Genomic DNA, 12,022 nt, shown 5'->3' with positions numbered 1-12,022 from the left:
TCCACTTTCCACGTCAAAAATTCTCCGGAGGGTTCATACTAATCGTCGATGATATTACTTTTATATTAAAACGTTTTTAACTATATTGAGAAAAAAAGAATCAAAATTATAGTTTTTCTACAATCATAATATTATTTAATTGTTTTTCATTTTTCAGGCTGTAACATAAAATACTATAGCGAAGCGTTTCCCTCCGCCTACAGTGTCGACAGTGTCGTGCTGTAGTTATTATTTTTTTACAAGTAAAACTATAGCAACGTACAATTATAAAATATTGGAAGGAATCGACGATGATAGAAAGAAGAGAAGACTGCACTAGTAAATTATGGTGTGCGTCGTTCTGCACAATCATATTTTATACATTAAGCATGATAATATATTATATACCGTCTATATTATTTGTGGTATACCCGGCATTAGGCCCAGAGTCATCGCTGTACTGCCGCAAGGACATTCGCTGGTTGAAATCACGACGACAACAACCAAGCCATGGAGTATTATTACTCTATGGACCAGGTACGCATAATGATAATGATCATAATAACATAACGACGATTGTTGTTGTGCATTTTTGAGGGAACGCGTTCTGGTACGGGCCGGGTATCCCCCGTTCAAATTGTGCCGGCGCAAAAACTCATGTCGACGTTTCGTCCTATTAATCATATCGAGCAGCAGGCGATCGGATAACGAATGGCGGTGGCGGTAATTATACGAACGAAGGTACATATTGCCGAAAACTAATTAACTGGTAGGTATTCGTATCCGAATCGAACGTGACGATTGCAGTGCGCCAACAATAGCGTAGATTGGTCGGTAATATAAAATAATGTTCAATTTTGTTTTCGAAGTACGATTCGATTTCGCAATGTAAAATAATTGTGGATAAGACGTATGAACAAAACAAATTACAATAATACGTATACATGATATTATTTTATAGTTTACTTACATACTTTTTAACGATAAAGGTTAATTCTACGCAAAGGTGATTTAGTGTTTAAATAGATTAAATAATTATTGTGAGCTTTGGTGATAACTGATAATCATCAAAAATAACTATGATAATGAATAAAATGTACGAATAAAAATTGAAACCGATTGCAACGTATAATAAATAGACATTTTTATAACCATATTATTTTGTTTTCAATTTTCGTATAATTTTAAAATGTTTTTTTTTTAAGCGTTAAAGTCTCTGCGGTGACTCCTGCGACAGTTTGTGTCTATCAAGACTTAACAAACGTAAAAGTATAATGTCACATTTGGCTTTTTTAAAGTTAACTAAAATATTAGTCAAATTCTTTTAGTTATTAAAATAAAAAAAATATCACTTTATATGTGATATACTTATTATGAAGTGGTATCAGGGCAGGTTAGGTAAAAGGCACATGCCCGGCCAAAAATTAAGAAATAAAAAGTTTAAAATTTATTTTGTTAAACGAAAACGCGAATTATATATTAAAATGATTACTATTTATTGGTTGTTGTACAAGTATTCAATTAAAAAAAAAAATTATCATGGTTTTTTGAAGGAAATTAAATCAATTTTTTTAGTTTTGGTTATTTCTTTATAAAAGTGCTTGTATTTTAGATTGATCTGTATTGTTATTATTGTAATGGTCAATCGCGATATAAGGGTATATCGACGTTTTTATATGGCGGTTGAAAGCGCCGTTCTGAGCTATAAAAATATTTTTTTAAATGTAATTCCAATATTTTATCATTGCACATTCGATAATTATTATCATTAAAATATCTTTGGTTTATGAATACATACATTTTACATTTTCATCAATAAAATACCTTTTTTTAAGATTTAACTAGAAGTTTTATTTTAGCATTTACCTAATATAAAATATTACTGAGTTATACTTAGACACTTAGTCTATATACAATGATACTTTTTATAGTAATTTTTATAATATTTGTGTATATAAACTACATTAAATACATATTTAAAGATATGAGACAAGATTTTGATATTATTTTTAAAAAATAGTAACTAATTAATGATTTTTTATCTATTTATTATATTATGTATTTTTTTTTTTTTTTTTGTTTACTACACATTTTAATTTTTATTTATCACATTGCGTTTACGATGTTGGTAATTCTCTGCATTATCTTGTTTTACTGGTAACTAAACAAGTTTACCTATATTCTTATTTGTAATAGTATCTTTACGGTATGTCTATAACGGGAAATTTATCTACTAGCTATCGAAAATTAATTAAAATTATTAAATAATAGATAGGCAACACAATGTTTATAGTAGTGCGATTAGATTAACTTTAATTTTATCACATAAAAATGATTGAATTTTAAATTTACCCGAAAATAAATTGCAAGGGAAAACATAAAACGTTATTGGTATTGTACATAATTGTAAATAAATAATATTATGAGATAATTGTAATTTTTAATTTTTTATTGCCACTAAATTAATTATTTTTCATCCTTGGATCTTTGGTGTATAATATAGTATCCAGTTTTGCTAAACCATCTGATCATATTTTAAATCAACTACAAAAACAGCCCATGCATAAAAATTAAATACAGTATACAAGAGTTCTAATAGTAGGTATATATAGAGAGAGATGTGATGTATTCAATGTGGACTTTTGTATGATCACGATTTCACAATAGCATCATGGCAGTCAAATTATGCGATTTCCTTCAATGTCGCCCACCCATGTACCTATTTATGCTTATTTATTTTTGTATTCAATATTTTTCTTCATAAACGTTTTTTTTTATTATTATTATTATATTTATAATGCAAGCGAAACGAATCTAACATGATCCCGTAAGACACGATAAGCTCACATACGTGTATCGAACAATAATAATCTGTTTAGCATTCGACGAGGTAAACGACATAAAGTTACAACTCATACACATAAAAATTGGGTAAAATTGATGAAGCAATTTATAAATGGTGTTTTTATAGTGGATCGTCATTTCTTTGAAACTGGTCTCACTTTAAAGTTTTGAATGGAATTTTCCGTTGACCCAGATATACATTATATTATTGTCTATTGAAAAATGAAAATGTTATATCTCGCGTCCTTGCTGAATACATATCGTTAACAAGTATACTATTACACTATCAGCTACACATAGTAAAACGTATATACTGTATACTTACACAATAGAATCTCAACCGTCCCCTTATTTTAAAAGGTTTTTGAGAGCGAAATTGTTTGCTATAAAAAATATATTTATTGATAGAAATTCACATTGTTAAGTAATGAGTACATTTCTTGTTTTATTAAATCCATTTATAGTTTTTGTACTTATTTTTATATATGTTTAATATAATATAATTTAATGTTATGAAACGACCATGAAATATGAATAAGTGTTGTGATCGTATATTGAATGTATTAATATTAAACTTAATAATATATAATATATGGGTAGATGTGAATTTTTTATTTTTTTAGACATTTTTTTTTTACTTTTCTTACAATTTGGTTATAAAGTTGCAGTAAATTATTTTAAAATTGAATTTTTACAATTATTTTGACATGTTTAGAGGTATTCAAAGTATTTATAACATTATTAATACATAATAATTTATAAATAAATATTTAAGTAGACTGCATGAGCATTATTATATTATACAACATTTTATTCTTATTTTTATTTTTAGTTTATAATTAATATCTTCCAATATTTTACATTATTTGTATACTTAATAAGTTACATAAGTATTTATATAATTTACCACCTTACAAGTTCTACTAAATAATACTTTATAGTTTATATTAGTGTATAAATTATGATATCATTTAAAAATTCATTTTGCGATTTTGATTTAAAAATATTTTAACTTTGTGATCTCTTCTATATTTCTATCTGTATAATAAAATCAATTAACAAATTACAGATGACTTGAAAGCTCATTTGAATATTTTACATTATCTATGTAGAAATGACTTGGGCTTTTAATAAACTGAATTTTCGATAGACTTGAATGACTTTACGTATGGCGAACATGATAACCATAGTATTGATAAATCAACATTGGCTTGTTATAATATAAGCGTATATATACGCGTGTAGAAGATAAAGACGTTGTATGTGTATTGTTATAATGTTACATCTTTTATTAAAGATCATAATATAATAACCCACCCGAGTGACCCAACCGAAACGAATTTTAAATTATCGATGTGATTTCCACGGGACATTCATTTACGTGATGGAACGGAAAATTACACGGTAGAATTGGGTTATATACATATACATATAAATATATATATATACATATGTATATGGTTGCACCAGAAGTGAAAATTTAAATATTATTCTTTTATAATAGGCTATGATATATTGCTATAATATACAAACGGCTACAGCCTATATAGTAAACGTTTGTTCATGGTACACAAACATTTTATTTTTTTTTTTACCTTATTCTTAGCTAATAATATGGTATTAGAGTTTTTAATCCTGTACAGTGTATCTATGTACAGTAGTTATAGTTAAAATTAATAGCTAAAAGACAGTTTCAAACTAATTAACACGCGTCGAAAGCGCATTGAATTACTGTGGGTGTATATGTAATGTTTTAGTTTAAATTTGCCCGGGTTGCAAATTGTTGATTACGGTTTTAGCATTTAGGGAATATTTCGTAATCCTATATACAGCGAATACGTTTTATATAATGTATGTGTTGAATACTAAACACTGTTTAAACATAATGAAATAAACGCAAAGTAAACAAGTAATGGCAATCACATTTTAAATATATTCACAATGGAGTATATTTATAAATAAATGCATATTATATAATTGTAAATAATTAGCACTGAATAATTATAAAATACAATTAAACTTGATAACACATTTAAGTTCTTTTCTCATTACTGTATTGCACTATCTTACTGTACCGTAATTACGATAGGTTGTATACTTTCGTAGAATTATAGCTTATTGTCGCATAAACATCAAAATAAATAAATTATATTATGTCGCGTTGTACATTGAATCCAAATGATGTAATATTCATTAAAATTGGTATATATTGTATAGATAGTAATTATTGTCAGATGTACAGACTTTGAACAAATTATCAGACGGAAGTTCATAAGTGTTAACATTTCGGAAAAGTCTCAAAAATATACTTCCGGATCGGAAATTAGAGTATAGTTACTCGCTTTTAATGCTATTGTACTATTCAACTTAACGCGAGTAGGTAGGAACTTAGTGTGAACATATTTTATTATTAATTTCCTTGTTGTCATATTGTTATAATATAAGTTATAATTGGTCATTTATAGAAGAAAATGCCTATAGGATGGTCAGCAGATGACAGATGTCTATTTTCTAAAATGGTGTGAGCCAATGTTTCAAAAAAAAAAAAATATTTATCCTACGTACTTATTATTTGAATAACATTAATACAAATTATTTTGATTAAAAAAAACTTTATATCATATACATAATAATTAACAAAAAGTTTAAAAGGAACCGTAATGCAGAGTATAGTTTTTCAATACATAACAGTTTCAATGCCATTCTATGTTTTCTAGTATGGTATAATTAGCACCGCAGTTGGATATTATACGTAATTTTTGAATAAAACCAAATTATTTAAATTTTAAACGTAAGTACACCTATACATTTTTTATATTGTAATTTGAAATTAAAATAAAAGCTCAATCAGTTGCAAATAAGTTATAGTATACGACAATTTTGAAATATAGAGTGTGCTTTTATAATATCTAAGTAAGGTTTGGAAATCTTTTTCCGATTTTGGTTGTCCATAATATGTTAATTTGACGATGACATATATACGAGTAATGTTATGATTCGATTACTCGAGATAAATACATGCGAATATTGTGCCAACTATGATAGTTAAGTATAAGTGAAAATATAATAATAACTATTATAAACTATTATTATTAATGAAACAACAAATTATACGGAAAATTTAAATCGTTAAAACGCTTAAACGAGTCTCTGGTAGTATCTATAATTATTAATAACTAAGTAATTCGATATAATTGCAAATTTCTGTTCTCCCGCGACTGACTCTGTTTCGTCGCTTTCTCGCATTATAGGTATACAAATTATTATTATTGAACTATACGTCAAGTATACACTTATGATTATGATATTGGAAAACGACCTTAATAATTACCTGTCGTAATATTGAACGCGAGCGCCGCCGTCCGCCGAAAACTTGCTGATTTCGTGGGCAGTAGTAGGTAAGTTATTATACTATCTATATTATCATAGATTTTCACGTCGTCGTCGTTAGAACCGAAACGCACGTTACGCGCCGGACCCGTGAGTGCAGCGAGTGCGTCGGTAAAAAAACACGACACATAATAATGTAATGTTGTAAAAGAGCGGCGGCGGTGGCGGCGGCAGCAGTGTCGGCAGCTGTTCGTCAACGGTCTTTCTCGTACACACGTTTTGCCGCGTTCCGGCTCGGTGGGTAGGCGGACGGCGACGGCCGATGGGTGTCCGTTGAAAGGGGCGACGACGAGTGGGGAGATATACATAATATACGCGCACATGCGGCCTATAAACGTCTACCCAGGTCTCTTCGCTTCCTGATCCTTTCCCTGTGCAGAACGCGTCCGTTAAAATATTATTTATTATTATTATTATTATTACACGCCGTTGTTGTTGCAGCTCATGACGACTATAATATAACGGACGATAATCGGCCGCTGCGGAAGTCATTCGGTATATTATGTATTGACAATATGATACATATTTAATTGCTAATATGTATTAGCGCGAGTGTGGTATTATAATAATAATATTATACACAGTCCTAATGGTAAACGTTTATAACGATACTATATACCCAAAACTTACAGTAAAATATTTGGTTTTTGCCGATCTTTACTGGTACGCTATACAATTATGTATTAAATTTTAGTAGCTATATACGTGACAATCTGTTGCAAGGACAAATTCAGTATATAACGAAATATTACCAGCAATTTAAGTTACTTACGGTGTTATCAGATAGGTAATATTTAATTTGAAACTTTGGAACTCATTGTTTACATTTATCATATTAAGTATACACAATTTGATTATAAATATTTTACATGATTAAAAACTATTAGATATCTATTATATAATATATTATTTTATGATTGAAAAAAACAAATCAACATTTATTTAGAGGCATCTGCTGGCATTGGCTTCGTTAATCGTTTGTTAATTAATACGTATGTCCGTATGTAGTATGTACCTACGTGATATTATAATTATATGAACATGATCGTAATATTGGTTATTTGCTTACTCTCACGGTATACGATATATAATATATATGCAATATGCATAGGTTATGTAGATTATTAATGTTTATTTTAATTTCATCTGTTCAAAAACAAATATTTATTTATACCTATTGCAGAGCGCAGGTATATTATTATAAGAATACTGTCAAACAAAAATTTGCGGTTATGAACATTTACGATATTCATAGATGAGTAATGATTAATGACTAATTACTAAATATTATCGTTTTTATGAAAACATTTTATGTCTAGTTTTAAATTTTTAATTGAAACCTTTTTCGTTTTCTATAGCAACGTCGAAACTAAAGTTTTGATTATAATGTGCGTACTATAATATGTATTATTGCGGTCTTAATATCTTTGTACAGAACACAATAATGGAAGTATATTTAACTTGAGAGTTGATTTATTTTTATTAATTTATATATGACATAAAAACCGTTTTATTGGGGTTGGAAATCCGAACACAATTTTACGCAGCTTAAAATCTATAATACCGAGCTGAACTACAAAATATTTTATCCTCTAATGATTCGTTTGAAAGCATTACAAATTTAAAAACCGGTATTTATCATACTCAATGCTTACTAATATGATAATTATTATTTATAATGTATCTACATAAATTTGTTTTATTTGGTACTAAATCAAATTGCTTTGATATTAAATCAAGTAATTTGGTTCGATGAACATGTATATTGAGTTTAGTCCATTACAAAATTTTTTATTCATTATTAAACTGATTTTTTTTTATATAAGTATCTAAGTTATAGTTCAATTATTTTCATTTTATTTTACTTTTAGTAATTATTTTGTTAATTGATTTAAAAGTTAACGAATTTTATAGTAAGTGTTTTCATGATAGTTGTTAAAAAAAAGGGGGTAGAATGTATAAAAAACGGGATATTATTGTATCATTTTTTTTTGTTTGAGTAGGCAACAAAATATGCACAAATGCTATTTAAGTTGTAAGCATTTTAATATTTGAAGTTGTACTTCTATTATTTATATTATTTATCTCAAGTTTACGATATTTTTTTATCTTAAAACAAAAGTATACAATAATTATTAATTTAAATAAACTAAATTTGGACAATTATTATCTTAATTTATATTAAAAAAATAGTGAAATAATATTTATTTATTTGAATAATAAAAATACTAGTTATATAAAAACAAGTTAACAATAATAATGAATAATGATAGATATTTTCTCATCACATATGAATATATTAAAATTCTACAATAAATCATTGGATAGCTCTATTTGTTTTAATAATAATGAAGTATAAACAATTTACTGTCGTTATATAAATTTCTTGGAGTACCTAATGTAAAAAATCAAGACTGAACAGGTCGTCGATTATATACCAATGGTAATAAAAAAAAAAAAAAAATCGTCTGAATGAATGTTATAAATTAAATTATTTTACTTAATGTATCTGTAATTAATATTAAATATATTATTAATAACCTAGTCTATAATAAGGACACTAAAGTACATTTTTTAAACAATTCAGTTTTTAAGAAATATATATATGTATTATCCCTGCGCCTTACCACTATAATGCACACAGGCAAAACTACGTATTTTGAAAATACAAAAAATAATTTTCTTGAGAGAGATTAAAAAAAAAAAAAATGCAAAGATTTTCGGGCACCCACAGACAAAATTACTTATTTACATAAGGAAAAATAGATATATGACTACGTAGGACTATTTATACTTTTTAGATGTCCGGCTATTGTAAAATATTTGGTTTAAAATTCAAAAAATAAATTTAAAATAAAATACAAAAGTTATAAAAATGGTTGAACGTCCCTTGCACCCACAATCTATATTTTTAATAATTAAAAACAAATAAAATGAACTATACAACTATATAGGCATAATGTATTCTAAGGTTTCCAGCTATCTGCCATGGGTTCTTTTAGTTTATCATTCAAAACATTTATATAAAATTTTAATTTTACTCAGAAATCCGAAGAAGTGTCTTTGTGCCTTTATGCTACATTGTTAAAAAATGCAAAAAATATAATATAATTTAGTATAATAATAAAAACAAATATGCAGAGAACTCGTGGCACCCACAGACAAAACTATTTTTAGAAATGCAAAAAGATTTAATGAAATTTCGGACAAAAAAATGTGTTCAGGTAGATACTATAAGTAGTAGTACTACTATAAAGTATAAAATAGAAAACAATTAAATAAATTTAAGTACAAAAATTTAAAAAATGTGAACTATATTTAGTGCTTTACTAACACATTTTTTATAGTATAATAATTAAATTAATTAAAAATTACATGCAGACTTATGGACAATTTATGACCAAGGCTATGAATTTATAAAAATTTGCATGTTTTTAATAGTCATTTAAAATATAGCTAGGTAATATAGATATTTGTTTCATAGTATTAAATATTTAAATCAATTATTTTTATTTTGTATATTTTGCATATTCAACTCTTTTTTTCTTTTAAGTGCGTATTTTGTTATGTTTATATTTTAAGTACATTTTTACTTATTTTATTAAAAAAAAAAAAAATGCAAAACAATATATTATGTTATAGAATATAATATTTTTTTATACGTACTATACAATATTTAGTAATAATTTTTTCTAAAAAATAGATTAAAATGATTAAATATATAATAGTTATAATATATTAATAGTTAATTAATGAGCTATTTACCGTGTGTTTTTTCAATTATTTATGTAGTGAAAAATATATAGTAGGTCGATTAGGAATAAACCCAATGCGGTCAGTTGATGTCAATTCGTTTGTTGGTATCGTATGTGTTTTTGTTTGGCGTTAATAAACCTGGTTAGTACGTATAATATTCTAGAATCGATGTAGTTTTTTTATTGTAAAAATTAAATTTAAAATGCCTAAATTTATAGTTTTTGATTTTTAAATGAAAAATAAAATATTTTTTATAGTATATCTTAGTATTTTTTCATATTTTTAGAGCATATATGATAATTTTTAAATGCATTAATGCATATATATATTTAAGAATTTTTAGAGTTTGATGTCCCTAGCCCTAGACTAATGACAAATGTTTGGTGTGTATTTTTTGAAAAGCAATAATCTACATTTTGTAATTATCTACGTGATGTGTAAAAAATGACATTCCGTTTTTTATAGTGAATGAAATTAGAAAATTGAGTGGATGCGTTTAATTACATGAAAGTAATTTCGGTACAGAGTAATTTTCTTAACAGTTGTTATAAACTTATATATTTTTTTTCAATGATTTAAACAAAAGTATATTATGAAAGTCGTTAGGGGTGGTGGTGAGAGGGCACTGTGAATAACGATAAAAACAAAGAATTCAAAATTTTAATAACTATAAAAACGTACTTGTTTTAATTTGCTTGAAGGGATTGCAAACGGTTCATTTTTAAGGAACTCGGTATAGGCAATATAAAGAATGATTTGCGTATTTAGATCCGTAACCACAAATGTTAGTGGTAAATGTTTAAAAGAGTGTGTGTTCGTCTATCATAAGACGCAACTTCTACACGCACATACACATAATACATCAATACAGTGCTTATTGTTTGGGATAACGTTTATTGCGTTTTTTTTTGCTAAAAAAAATGTAGATACTTACTTTTTTATTATCATACCAATTGATATATTTATCAGATATAATTTCAGAAAACAGGTCTGAATTTACCATTAATTGTACTTTATAACCGGTTGCTAATTTTTTTTTCATTCATTTATTTTAATTTCATAAAGTAAATGTCTTAAACATCTGGATTTCTAAGAATCAAAAAATCAAATTTAAAGTAATTTAGGTTAAGTTAAGTTCTTTTTGGGGAAGTTATTCTCGATTTAACTTCATGAGAAATCCAGATCTGTTTTCATAAATTATATTTTTTCATTACTTTGGTTGATTTGATTGATAAACATTAACATGAATGTTTTGATACAAAATAATAACCGTTTACTCTTAAATGTAAAATTACATCTTTATATAATTAATAATTGGTTATTTTAATTTTAATTTATTTATTTATTGCTGATATTGCTTGTAACATATTATATATTATAAATATGTATCAAAAAATTATTAGTCAGTAGCAAGATTTAATTCTCAATTATATTATTATTGAATTTATTTAAATTTTTAAGAAATGAACCAACGGTATTAAATTTAAGCAACTTTCTTTTTTATTGATATTTTGAGTTAGTTAAAAATTATAATTTAAATATTTTAATTACTAGACTAATATATACAGCATTACAACCGTAAAAGGTATTAATATTTTTATGTAGTAGTAGATTTTAGTACAATAATATATTTAAATTAAAAAATAATTGTCTACAAGAAAACGATTTAAAATTAATTTTATCTAGATGAGTTTAATATTTACAATAGGATTTTGATTTGTATTATTTAATAAATTCTTAGAAATATTTAATGAATAATGAGTTATTAATATTCGTTTAACCTGTAATAATTTTCTTCGTTGCAAATAAACTACATTTCAATATTATTACTCATCCATTCTTGTACAAAGGAGTATTGTATAATAAAATGGTATTAAATTTTAAAAATTGATAGCAAAAGTTATTATAGTGTAATATATGTATACACTGCAACTAGAAAAATATTGATACCTATGCACATGAAAAAAATCTAGAAGATTCTTAGGCTATGTGGTGACATTCAATGTTATGAAAAAAATAAAAAGTATATCTACTTTAAAAAAATAATTTTTTT

At 25.9% G+C, this 12,022-nt stretch overlaps 1 protein-coding gene across 3 annotated transcripts in view; it reads right to left on the bottom strand.

Annotated features, from left to right (window-relative positions):
• Positions 1–6,327, bottom strand: part of LOC112602709 — a 35,333-nt gene extending 29,006 nt beyond the window's left edge. For all 3 annotated transcript variants that reach the window (XM_025350934.1, XM_025350932.1, XM_025350933.1), the window contains exon 1: positions 6,155–6,327. The gene's annotated coding sequence lies outside the window, so the exon portion shown is untranslated. The remainder of the gene's footprint in view (positions 1–6,154) is intronic.
• Between the last annotated feature and the right edge of the window lie 5,695 nt (positions 6,328–12,022).

This window comes from Melanaphis sacchari, unplaced genomic scaffold (genome assembly GCF_002803265.2).
Source record: "Melanaphis sacchari strain LSU unplaced genomic scaffold, SCAv2.0 Contig8_pilon_pilon, whole genome shotgun sequence".
In the NCBI taxonomy this organism is placed as follows: Eukaryota; Metazoa; Arthropoda; class Insecta; order Hemiptera; family Aphididae; genus Melanaphis; species Melanaphis sacchari.
Note: the sequence above shows the minus strand (reverse complement) of the source record. Positions and strands in the feature narration are given on the sequence as shown.